General features: G+C 45.1%; 1 protein-coding gene and 1 pseudogene across 4 annotated transcripts in view; one reads left to right on the forward strand and one right to left on the reverse strand.

Moving 5' to 3' along the window:
* The window catches only part of KCNT1 (potassium sodium-activated channel subfamily T member 1), a 176,104-nt gene that overhangs the window by 127,451 nt on the left and 34,742 nt on the right, over positions 1 to 13,911 (reverse strand). The window lies entirely within an intron of this gene.
* On the forward strand, positions 5,445 to 5,563 carry LOC133374087 (5S ribosomal RNA; annotated as a pseudogene).

Raw genomic sequence — 13,911 nt, forward strand, 5'->3', positions numbered from 1 at the left:
AGTGGTGTCTGCGCACAAGGAGGCAACTACAGAAGACCTCTGCACCCTCCTTGTAGCCTGCTCTTAAATGGCCAGAGAAACCACATCTCTTACACACACACACAAATTACAATACCTCTGTGAACAGCTGGTTGATACATAAGGCTAGATTCTAATCTGGTGTTACCTTCCCTCTGATCCACCCATCCCTCTGATACACGGGGGAGAGCGGGGGAGTTCAGGGTGCGAAAGAATAAGGAGAGTGCATACCCTTAAGTGTCTGTACAAGTTCCTCTTCTTAGCATTCCCTCACATTGGCACAAAACAAGTCACAGCTCAGTGGTTCATGGAGAGACATGATAGAAAGGAAAAAAATCTCTATCGTAAAAACCCCGTAAGAACGTCAGAAGAGCCTGGCTGCTTGATCAGGCCAGTGGCCCGTCTAGTCCAGCATCCTGTTTTTGCAGTAGTCAACCAGATGCCCCAAAGAGGAAGCCCACAAGCAGGACCTGAATGTAAGAGCACACTCCCCATTTGTGATTCCCAGAAACTGGGAAATGAGCTTCTTATATACATGGCAGAAAGATTCTAATTCCAAGTGATTTGCCATCCAAAATCCACAGGCGCAATGCTTCCAGTTCATATATGGTCTTCTTTTAACACTCCTGTGATCTAGATGGCCATACCTAGTCAACCAATCTGGCTCCAGCCCTTATACCAGGTTGGGGAACCTTTTGGCTCTTCAGACGTTGCTGAACTACAACTCCCATAATCCCTGGCCATTGGCCATGCTTGCAGGGCCTGATGGGAGCTGTAGTTCAGCAACATCTGGAGGGCCAAAGGTTCCCTATCCCTGTGATAAGAACATCAGAAGAGCCTAGCTGTTGAATCAGGCCAGTGGCCCATCTAGTCCAGCATCCTGTTCTCGCAGTGGCCAACCAGATGCCCATTATGGGAAGCCCACAAGCAGGACCTGAGCACAAAGAGCGCTCTCCCCTCCTGTGGCTTCCGGCAACTGGCTTTCAGAAGCATACTTGCCTCTTCCGGCTAGTAGCCATTGATAGCAATTTGTCTAATCCTCTTTTAAAGCCATCCAAGTTGGCAGAGCTTGGAAAAGTTATTTTTTTAAATTACAACTCCCATCAGCCCCAGCCAGCATGGCCACTGGATTGGCCCGATGGGAGTTGTAGTTCAAAAAAGTAAATTTTCCAAGCTCTGCAAGTTGGTGGCCGTCACTCCCTCGTGTGGGAATGAATTCCATAGTTGAACTGTGCACCATGTGAAGAGGTCCGCTCTTTTCCCTGTCCTGAATTTTCCAACATTCAGCTTCACTGGCTGTCCACAAGTTGCAATACGATGAGAGACAGAGGAAAACATTTCTTCCTGTTGCTTTCTCTACACCATGCACAATTTTATACAACCTTATCATGCACCCCTGCCGTCACTTGCCTTTTTTCTAAACTAAAAATAAAATAGATGATTGCAGGAACAGGGAAAACGCTGACTAAAGAGAGGCAAGTCAGCAGGGGAAAAGTTATTCAAAGCAAGAGAGGCCGTATGCTATTCAGTGGCACAGGGCAAACCCATCTCTTTCCAAAAGCAAAGTTGTGCCATCATGAAATAGTGACCTTTTAACTAAACCTCTTTCCCCAAACCAGCTGGGTCTCCCAGCTCTGAAAAACATACTCCATGCACCCAGCAGCCTTCATTTCTTCCCTCTACAAATAACCGCTTCTGGCACACGGAATTAAAATTAAGACACTTGAATGAGTCCCACCATTCCAATTACCACCGGTTCGATAAAACCAGCAGCGTCTCCAAACGTTACAGACTGTTCCAGAGCGAAGGGTTCCACTTAAGGATGAGCAGTTGATGCATGTTCCATTTGCATATGTAGCCTAATGACTTTTTGGTTCTGCCCAAAAGCTTTTCACCTTTCAGAAGGAATTAGCACTCAGTGGTTCTTTGCAGACAACTGTCAAAATATCAATCAAGGAGAAATCCTCGCTTAAAAGAAGTGAACCCTGGCTACGATATTATTTTCGTAGGTAGCATTTCATACCTGGATCTTAGATGGGGGGGGGAACCATATACTTAGGTCTATAGGTGGGGAGCCTGCCAGATGTTATCGGAGTCAAACTCCCATCCGTCCCAGCCAGCAAGGCTATCGACATGGATGATGGGAGTTGCAATTAGGGATGGAAAGATCTGTCCATTTCGACACTCTCAGTTTCTCATTTTTCCAATCTTAAATTCAGTTCTCCACAGTTTGGCAGCAATTTATTATTATTTTTAAATCCTCATAAAAACCCTCCAGCAATTTAGTGAGAATTTCTCTTAACAAACACATTCCGGGGGGGGGGGGGAGTTTTGATGAATGTGTATGCATTTTTGCAAGCCGTTTCTCATACAATGCATTTTTGCAAGCCGTTTCTCATACAATGCATTTTTGCAAGCCGTTTCTCATACAATGCATTTTTGCAAGCCGTTTCTCATACAATGCATTTTTGCATGCTGTTTTCACTCAGATAGGCTACCTACATTCCCTCCTCAGCTTCCGGTTCTTCTCTACTTGTTCTCCAAGACCCTTTCCTTCTGTCTTCTTTCCGGTTGGTTTTTGTTATGGAAATAAGTATACGTATGCAGAGATCCTCAGCGGTCTGAGCTGCGTGTGTGTCAATGTGTGTATTTACCTAAGTAGCAGGCTTTTACCCTGCATTTAGATCACTGAGACTTAAGACTAAAATAAGAAAAGCTACTTTATTTATAGAAATACATAGCAGATAGGAAAGGCATACGTAGTTCTAAGCAACTAAGTTATTTCATAGAATAATAGAGTTGGAAGGGGCTAGAGCATCTCCCGCAGATAGCTGTCCAGCTGCTTGAAGACATCCAGCGAAGGGGATCCCACCACCCCCCTAGGCAGTCAGTTCCATTGCCGAACTGCCCTTACTGTCAAGAAGTTCCTTCTAATGTCCAATCTGAATCTACGCTCCTGCAACTTAAAACCATTTAGTTGAGTTACTAAGTTAAGACCAATAATTGGGTGTTAGAACAAATTAAACCAGAACTGTCACTAGAAGCGAAAATGATGAAACTGATGTTATCATACTTTGGACACATCATGAGAAGACAGGATTCACTAGAAAAGACCATAATGCTGGGAAAAACAGAAGGGAGTAGAAAAAGAGGAAGGCCAAACAAGAGATGGCTTGATTCCATAAAGGAAGTCACAGACCTGAACTTACAAGATCTGAACAGGGTGGCTCATGACAGATGCTCTTGGAGGTTGCTGATTCAGAGGGTCGCCATAAGTCGACTTGAAGGCATATAACAACAAAGGACAGGGGACGGCAGCTATGAGAGAACTAGAAAAGGTCCTCAAATGCAAAGATGCATCACTGAACGCTAAAGTCAGGATCATTCAGACCATGGTACTCCCAATCTCTGTGTACGGAAGTGAGAGTTGGGCAGCGAAAAAAGCGGATAAGAGAAAAATCAACTCATTTGAAATGTGGTGGCACAGGAGAGCTTTGCACATACTATAGACCGTGAAAAAGAGAAATAATTGGGTGTTAGAACAAATTAAACCAGAACTGTCACTAGAAGCTAAAATGATGAAACTGAGGTTATCATACTTTGGACACATCATGAGAAGACAGGATTCACTAGAAAAGACAATAATGCTGGGAAAAACAGAAGGGAGTAGAAAAAGAGGAAGGCCAAACAAGAGATGGATTGATTCCATCAAGGAAGCCACAGACCTGAACTTACAAGATCTGAACAGGGTGGTCCACGACAGATGCTCTTGGAGGTCACTGATTCATAGGGTCGCCATAAGTCGTAATCGAATTGAAGGCACACAACAACAACTAAGTTGGAGGTGCAATGCCCACACTTGGGTATTGCCCTCATGGCTCAGGAGAGAGAGCAAAGACAAAGATGTCTCCGCTCTCCTCGGACAGTCGAAGAAGACAACAAATAAAGGAGGAGCAGGTCAGCTTCCCTGAGCATATCAGTTTACAACGGAAGGAAGTTAGGGAGAGAAGAGCACAGGTCAAAGTAGGCAAGCCCAGCCAGCTGGAGGACTAACTCTATCTTCCTTCTGGAACACCAACAAAAGAACCCACACAGGAGTTGCACTTGCCCCACTTCCAACAGTTTTCATCTCACCCACCCAGCATCTAGAGTCCCTCCTTCCCAGAGTAGATCTTTCATATACCCTGGCCTACTCGAGCTTTTCTTGTGCTCATTTTCTGTCCTGGGTTCCTTCCCTCCAATCCTTCACCTAATCCCTTTGTGTCTTCTCTTCTTAGTTTTCCTCTCTGTCCAGAGAGCAGGGACCAGCAGAACAGAAGACCAGCCCTGCAACGTTACCCGCCTCTCAGCAGTGCCCGAGCGCTCAGCAAAACATCAAAGCAGATCATCAGAACGGAAGAGCCCTGCTCGACCAGGCTAGTGGCTCATCTAGTCCAGCATCCTGTCCTCACATCCTCTCCCCTCCTGGTGTTTGCAGCAACTGGTATTCAGAAGCACAGTGCCTCGGAGAGTGGAGGTAGAACATCAGAAGAGCCTGCTGGATCATGCCAGTGGCCCATCTAGTCCAGCATCCTATTCTCCCAGTGGCCAACCTGATCTCCATGAGAAGCCAGCAAGCAGGACGTGGGTGCAAGAGCACTCTCCCCTCCTGCGGCTACCGGCAACTGCTTTTCAGAAGCATACTGCCTCCGACTGTGGTGGCAGAGCATAGCCATCATGGCTAGTAGCCACTGATAGCCTTATCTTCCATGAATCTATCTAATCCAGGGTTTAACTATGCACTGTGTGAAGAAGTCCTTTGTTTTGTTGTTATTTTTGTAAATTTAAGGGACACTGGGCCCATCTAGGCCAGCAACCTGTATTTACAGTAGGGCCAGGGAAGAAATTTGATTCAATTTAAAGCTGAACTTATCAAATCTGCACTTTCCAAAACAATATGAGAACCAAAACACAGCCCTCCTTCGAAATCCACACTTCTCTGAATGCAGTTCTCCAACCAAACCATGTTTAGAAAAATGCATTTATGTGTATGAAAATGAACATATTTGTAAAAATAACACACAAAAATGCATGATATTAGGAGAAACTGCTTGCAAAGATGTGCGGGGATGGACTGCCTTCAAGTCAAACCCGACTTATGGCGACCCTATGAATACGGTTTTCACTGTAAGGGGTATTCATAGGTGGTTTACCATTGCCTCCCTCTGAGGCTGAGAAGCAGTGACTGGCCCAAGGTCACCCAGTGAGCTTCATGGTTATGTGGGAATTTGAACCCCGGTCTCCGAGGTTGAAAAAATGTGGACACGTTGACGCTAAAATGCTGAAGAATTTTCATGAGGTTTATTTTTATTTTATTTTATTTTATTTTTTGCAAATTGCTGGAGAAACCTGGAGAACTGAATTTAAGATTGGTAAAATGAGAAACTGCCTACAGCCGTACTACTCCGAACGTGCCCGATCTTGTCTGATCTTGGAAGCTAAGCAGGGTCAGGCCTGGTTAGTCCTTGGATGGGAGGCCGCCTGGGAATACCGGGTACTGTAGGCTTAGACGGAGGCAATGGTAAACCACCTCTGAATACCTCTCACCATGAAAACCCTATGAATATATCCAAAAAGATTCATAGGGTTGCCATAAGTTGTAATCGACTTGAAGGCAGATAACAACAAACAAACAAAATGAGAAACTAAGAGAACCAAGATTGACAGATTCTTCCATCTCTAATTCACAGTGGCCAACCAGATGTTCCAACAGGAAGCCTACAAGCAAGATCTGAACACAACATTGCACTCTCAACTTGCAGTCGCCAGCAACTATTGTTAAGAGGCATCCTGCACAACTTCTTGTTTCTGAAAGTCTCCAGTTTGCTGTCGATGGTGGTGGTGCTTCACTGTTCCATGCCAACAATGTTACCACCAGTAAATTGGGGTTGGGTTTGATGGACCAAGAAGAAGAAAAACTGGAGGACCAGATTTATGCCCATGGGCTAGCAGTTCATCACCCTTGGATTAAAGCAAAGATGAGGGAGCCTGCAAGGGAAAGCGTTCCTGGCCCTCAGACACCAGCTCGTCTCTCCAAAATGTCAGTTGTGGCCTTAACGGATGACCGAGTGGAAAACGTTTGTGAGAAAGAATCAACAGCCACAAAAAGTGCGAAGAGTTCTCCTTTTCCTTCAACACAAGTGCAAGGGGCACTTTTGAGCTCTAGAGGGCACCAGCGGAGTAGGAAAGCAGAGAAACCAGACAGGAATTGTAAAGTGAAAGCTGTCGCCCCATGAAAAAGAAGCAAGCTGATTGAAGGCTCAGGAGACTGGCTGTTAGAAGGCACTAAGAGATAGACACAGTTACAGGAGACAGGTGTTTAATACAGCCAGGAAATGGGGACCAGAGGCAGCATCATATTCATGACACTGCAGCAAGGGGAGGTGGAGGTGTACATTTCATTGATTCCCATTGGATCAATTCATTTAAAAACATTTTGATCGACTTAAGGCTAAACTTCTAACCCCATTTACCTGAGACTAAGCCCCATTGACTTCAGGAGGACTTACTTCTAAGTAGACACGGTTAGGAGTGTGCTCTAAAATGGTGTCCAGGGTCTCATGGGGTCTTAGACCCCTTACTGGTTTGGGAGCAGGGTGCCAGCATCCTACGAGCCAATCAGCATGAAAGGGGATGGTGTCAGCCACTGAGAAGAGTCTTCTAACATACTTCCTAATCCTTTCCTGCTGATTGGAGCCAATCAGAGTGAAAGGAGGCGAGTCAGCCACTGAGAAGACTCTCTTCAGTAGCTAACACTCTCCCCTTTCATGCTGATTGGCTCCTAGGGATGTCTGCTGTGGTGGGAGAAGGCATTCACAAGGATCTCATTTGCAACCTAGCAGTAAAAGTAGGATAAGGGGTGTGGCTATGACTACCTTGAAGGGACCCTGAACTTCTGAATTTGCCACTACAGTACTGACAGTGTCCCACTGAGAGAATACCCACCGTGACACAACACTGGCATCATGGAGAGAGAAACAAATGCAGAAAGTCTGTTTTTGTACTTCACAATACATAGCGTGCCGAAGGCGCTCCCCGTGCATTAACTCCTTGCAAATCCTTGCAATCACCTTGTAAGGAAAGGGCAAAGACCTCCCAGCCCACAGACCTATTTAAGCCAGACAAGGGTCCCAGTTTGGCACGCAAGGATTGATTCCCCAAGCCACACCCACCTGCCCCATGCCTGCTGTCAAGTGGGGCATCAGCTGCGGGGGGGCAGGTAAGGACGTGACTCCAGAGGAACTATCAGAGGCCCTAAAAGAGAGCTCCTGATGGTTCCTTTGCAATCAGGGCTCGCTAACAGAACCCCTGTGAAGGAGCTCTTTAGTGCAGCTGGGGTGGGAGCTCACGGTCAACATCAGTCAGCTGATTGGTGCGGCCAGCAAGCCCAAACCACTCCTGCAAGCATACTTCAAAGGCAGTGGCGGCCAAAGGCAGTGGCCAGATTGCTGATGGGAACAGCCAGACTGGTGAGGACTCGGGGCTTTTTCAATTGTGGCCCCCACCCTGTGGAACTCCCTCCCAAATGATCGCCATGCCCCTTCTATGATGAGTTTCCGCCAAGCCTTCAAGACTTGGCTCTTTAGGCAGGCTTTTGGGGTGGGTTAGGTTTTACTATTATTGCTTCAGATTTTTAATGTTTAATATATTTGTACGTTTTATTTTGTACGTCGCCCAGAGTGGCTGGACAACCAGCCAGATGGGCGACTAATAAATTTAATAATAAATAAAAAAAAATAAAAACATAGGGCAGACAACATGTGACGCCGCTTTGAAAACATCTGCACTGGCTGCCCATCCGCCACCGAGCCAGGTTCAAGGTCCTTGCGTTAATTTACAAAGCCCTGAACAACTGAGGTCCTGGATATCTTAGGGACCGCCTGAACCCTTATATCCCAGCTCAGTCACTGAGATCATCTGCAGGAGCATTGGTCATCCCCTGAGTTGGCGAGGCTCATTTGACATCGACACGAAATCAAGCCTTCAGCGTCATCAGCCCAGTTCTCCGGAATGCTCTGCCAACAGAGATCCAGAGATGTTTTAACTTTTAAGCGACTGCTGAAAACCCTTCTGTTCTGCCAGGCTCATCCAGGCAATTAAGAAGATGCTTTTTTGGCAAGAGGTGACCTTTGTTTTTATTGTATTTTCAGTGTTTTTTATTCTATGGTGGTGGCCGTTTTTTTTTTTAACGTGTTGTAAACTGCTTTGATGTTTTCAATGAAACAGCGGTATACAAATATTGTTATTAAAAAATAAAATGTCCTTCGGGACTGATAGGGCATTAGGCATGAAACCTGACAGTAGGTAGAGCCAGAGCCAATGACAGAGTAAACTAATTCTAGTTTTGTCCCTAGTCGATTAGGATCTTGGGGGTGTCTTAGACCCTTTGCTTTTTTGGGAACCAGGTTCCAGCAGGATCCTCATGTCCCCAGCGTCCTATGAGCCAATCAGCATGAAAGGGGAGTGCGTTAACCACTGTGAAGGGTCTTCTCAAGTTAGAAGCCTGGGCAGATTATTCTATGATTTTAGAGGCTGTATGATTTTAGAAGGGGGCGCGGCTGTGAGGGAGCACGACTATGATGAAAGGACTTCAGAATTTGCTACACTCCTGGATCCATCCTCCTCCTCCTCCCTGCTGAATTCTACAAAGGCAGAAGAGGAGGAAGCTGACAGCCAGGGCCACACCCTCAGCTGGTTTTACGTATGACAACAGGCAAGTGGGGCCTGGCTAAGGGCAAACTGAGGTTGGTGGGACAGTGCCCCGTCCGCTCTAAGGGACCAGCCTCCATTGACGGCCAAAGATTTGATTGCAAATGTCAGTTTTTTAACGCTCTCATTGCAGTTCCAGCCAGTGACCTTAGGTGCCACCTCCTTGTGACTGCTTGTCTGCCTGCATGTCCCAGTATTGCTCTTCGCCTCTGCCCAAAATAAAAAAATAAAAAAATCACCAAGTATCAGTCTAATGGGAGGTGGGGGAGACCTTCAATCATTTACATCTGAAACTCACATCCGTTGCCTGAGCAAAAAGCCCATCCGCTCTCGAATCGCCAGGAACACCCTCCGCCGAATGGAAGAAACCCAGCTCGGGTAATCAAGGATGAGTGGCATTTTGCAAAATACAATTGCGTTCCCTTCGGCGGCAGGGCAGTGGGCATCTGTCTCAGAGACGGCAGCAGCTGTCAGTTTCAATCCAAGCAGTTTCTACGGGCACAGCAATAGCCAGAGGAGGCTAAACTACCTCCACTGGAAACCTGTCTTGGAGTACTCTACGCTGCAACGTTTTGTTGCGGTCTCAATGGTTTGCAAACTCAGTTTCCGAACTCTGGGAAATGGGAACATTTAATTAGTAATCCTAAATGGACTATATATTTTTTAAATCACAGCAAGTAAAATTTCCCCCCTATAAACACAAACATTTATATTAGACCAACAAAAAGTGCATATATGGCTTAGGAACAGGGGAGAAATTCAGTTCACATTTAAAGCTGAATCTATCAAATTTGCTCTTTCCAAAATAATATCAGAACTGAAACACAGCGATCCTTTGAAATTCCCACTTATTCAAATTTTACAATACAGTTCTCCAACCATGCAATGTTTATAAAAATGACTATGTTGGGGGAAAGGTGCATAAAATGAACATATTGATGAAAATATATAAAAATGCATTATATTAGGGGGAATTGCTTACAAAAGTGGGTACATTAGTCAAAATTGTATACAAAAATGGGTTGATTCGGAGAATTACACACTAAAAGGCTGAAGAATTTTCATGGGGATTAAAATAAAACACCCTCAATTTGCTGCAGAAATGTGGAGAACTGAATTTAATATTGGATAAACGAGAAACTGAGAGAATTAAATTGACAGATCGTTCCATCCCTGATACGGCCTCACATTTATCTTAATCTTTATCATAGTCCATTTCTAAATGAACTTGAATGGGCAAAGCCTTCCCAAGCTTTAAACCATTATGTTGATCTTGACATAATAGCACTATTCAAAGTCACTGGGCGCTGCAACAAAATGTTGCCGTGTGGAGCGCTGCTCTTCAGGATTCTAATCACTCCATTCCGTTCCCTCTCCCCCTTGCCCACCCTTTCAGTCAGTCAACATTCTGTGCCCATTGGATTGTTGGGGAGAGTGTAGACTTTTTTCCTACAGTTTTTTTAACTTGTGCAAACCTCAACCCTGCCAATACCTCTTTACCAGTAATGCAGGGCAAATTCAGAACTGCAGGGTCGCTTCATGTTAGTCACACCCATGTCCTTGTTAATGCCTTCTCCCACAACAACAGATTATACATAATGACTGGAGGATGTACAAAATGCATTTGAGATATGCACGTTTCCCAAAGCCTGTGGGAGATTATGCATAACGGTGGGCAGATGTACAGAATGCAGTCGAGATATGCTCATTCCTCAAGGCTTGCCAGAATTTATGTAGATTGCCCAGGAAATGTGCACAATTCTCTCCTCATTGACAGGTCATGTGCACCTTCTCCATGAGGTGTGGGTGAATGTGCACAATGGCCAGGTTTTATGCACACTAACCAATCAACTTATATTACCAGTAACACATACATACAATTAATCAAGGTGCAAAATCCTTAATGGAGGGGGGAGAGAGGACACTGATAAAACACTGCCCCAAACCTCTATAACATTGTGTGTTGATAATACCGAGATGAAAGCGCATGCATAAATACTTTGCCAACTGAAAAAGGAAAAGCTACGATTCTGAGGACAATATGAATGTGGTAGGAGAGCCAAATGAAGTCATGACAGGACAAAGAACTAGAGGGGGAGGGAACTATCCATGTTCTCGGTTCATCAGGGATCCTGCTGTACCAGACAAAAGCTATTTCCCAGACTCTCTGCAAAAAAAGAGAAAGACCCACCCCAATACTCTTGGAATAAATGGACCCCGCTGTTCAACAGAAAGAGCCAGGCATGCAAACCTGAAGTAACGAAAACATCACCGCACCCTGGTAAAATGAAAACAATTATATGAGCAATCACTTGTGCCATTCATAAGCTGTCAAGTTCATAAATTTTAAAAGTCTCGCTTCCCACCTATTCACAGGCAGGCTTCCATTCATAGCCTTGATGGGGATCTTATCAGTTCCCACACAAATATGAAGGGGGGCAGGATGGAGAGGGAGAGGGGAAAGCAACTCAACATGGACCAGCTTGCTATTTTCTTTTATGAAAAACAAAAAGAATAGTACAGCATTTTCCCAGAAGCCCACTGAATCAGTAAGAAACTGAAAGAAAGTCTCCCTGTGTATCAAACAAGGAGAGGGAGGGGGGGAGAGGGAGGGGGAGAGGGAGGGAGGGAGGGGGGGAGAGGGAGGGGGAGAGAGATTATTTAATAATAATAATAATAATAAGAGAGATATTTAATAATAATGATAAAGAAGATATAGATATTATTTATTATTAATAATAATAATTAAGAAGAAAGATTAGATAGATTTTATTTAATAATAATAATAATAAAGAAGATAGATATTTTTATTATTAATAATAATAATAATGAAGAAGAAGAAGAAAGATTAGACAGACAACCAGATTTTTCTGGCTATAAGGGTCATAGGAAGCTATTTTATGCTGCAGGTGTGGGGAACCTTTGGCCCTCCAGATGTTGCTGAACTACAACTCCCATCATCCCCAGTCATTGGTCATGCTTGCTGGGGCTGCTGGGAGTTGTAGTTCAGCAACATCTGGAGGGCCAAAGGTTCCCCACACCTGTTATCTTGAGTTAGACCATTGGCCCATCTGGCTCATATTGTCGGCTGAAGTCCCAGGTTCAATCCCCAGCATCTCCAGGTAGGGCTGGAAAAGTTTGCCATCTGAAATCCTAGAAAGTCGCTGCCAGTCAGAGTAGAGCACACTAAACTAGATGGACACAATGGCCTCTGATTCAGCAAAAGGCAGCTACCTCTGTTCTGATGTTAGCCCTAACCGGCAGCAGCCCTCTGGGTTTCAAAGAGGGGAAATATCCTGTCCTGTGGTGGACTATGACCTGGCAGACCAGGGTTCGAATCCCCACACAGCCATGAAACTGACTGGGTGACCTTGGGCCAATCACTGTCTCTCAGCCTCAGAGGAAGGCAATGGTAACCCCCCTCTGAATACCGCCATAAGTTGGAATCGACTTGAAGGCAGTCCATTTCCATTTCACCTGGAAATGCCAGGAGCTGAACATGGGACCTCCTGCCTGCAAAGCAGATGCTCTCTGCCAGTGAAGCTACAGCCTTTCCCCAAATATCCCCTCCAAAACTTCCCTATCACCTGCTTTGGATGAGAATGAGCACACAATCACCAGCAACTGGATACGTGGGCAGAATAAACAGAAAGAGAGCTCAAAAAGAGACGGTTCTGTATTCTGCACCCAGCATGAAGGCTTGGAAATGACTCACGATATTTGATTTAAGAAGAAGGATCCCCTTGCCCGTTGTCATTTTTTTTAAGCCTGTTAAATGGATTCTATATTTACTTGGGCTGGAAATGCAATTGCTGCTTGTCAGGGGCATTTTCCATGGCACTTTCTATTTATTTATTTATTTATTTATTTATTTATTTATTTCACTTGTATACCGCCCCACAGCCGAAGCTCTCTGGGTGGTTTACAGCAATCAAAAACATTAAAACAAATATACAATTTAAAACACATATTTTAAAAACAATTTAAAACACAATTTTAAAATTTAAAACAATATAAAAACACTTTAAAACACATGCTAAAACACATGCTAAAATGCCTGGGAGAAGAGGAAAGTCTTGACCTGGCACCGAAAAGACAACTGTGTTGGCGCCAGGCGCACCTCGTCAACCACATCTTTCCATAATTTGGGTGCCACCACTGAGAAGGCCCTCTCCCTTGTTGCCACCCTCCGAGCTTCCCTTTCAATGGCAAAATAACACAGCAAGAGCAGGTTTCAGACCTTTGGTGAATGCATGGAGAGGGTTGGAAGCAGGATCGCACTGACTGTCTTGACCTTCATCTGAAGCTGCAATCCTGAATCCACTGCACAGGGAGCAAATGGCTTTAACCACCATGAGGTTCCCTTCTACGGAAACATGCATAGGATTCCATGGTGCAAGTTCTCAATTAAGCCTATGCATTTATAAGCATGTGGATACCCAAGTCAAGGTCCTTGATAGGTCCATAGACAGCTCCCTTCTATCAAATCAGACTGCTGGTCCACCTAGTTCACTACTGCCTGCACTGACCTGCAGCGTCTCTCTAAAGTTTCAGGCAGGAGTCTCTCCCAGCCCTACCTGGAGATGTCAGGAATTGAACCTGGAACCTTCTGCATGCAAGGCAGATGCTCTACCACTGAGCTGTGTGTGTGTGTTATGTGCCTTCAAGTCGATCACGACTTATGGTGACCCTATGAATCAGCAACCTCCAAGAGCATCTGTTATAAACCACCCTGTTCAGGTCTTGTAAGTTCAGGTCTGTGGCATCCTTTATCCATCTCTTCTTTGGCCTTCCTCTTTTTCTACTCCCTTCTGTTTTTCCCAGCATTATTGTATTTTCTAGTGAATCATGTCTTCTCATTACGTGTCCAAAGTACGATAACCTCAGTGTCATCTGTGATGCGTCCCTCCCTGGCTCTCCCTGTCAGGTTCCTACCTGCTCGTGGTTACTGCCTGTCTCTAGGCACCACCAGGGACTCCACCAGTCCGGACCGCACTCTCTTATGGTTTACCTATCCGCTCTAGCACAGATCTCAACAGATCCCCCTGCTAGGCAACCACCAGTAACGTCCCAATACTAGTATTCCCAGAGACTCTGAATACTGGTATTGTTATTCTCTTCACCGCTGCCACCATTTGTTACAGT

Source organism: Rhineura floridana, chromosome 20 (assembly GCF_030035675.1).
Source record: "Rhineura floridana isolate rRhiFlo1 chromosome 20, rRhiFlo1.hap2, whole genome shotgun sequence".
NCBI classification, from domain to species: domain Eukaryota; kingdom Metazoa; phylum Chordata; class Lepidosauria; order Squamata; family Rhineuridae; genus Rhineura; species Rhineura floridana.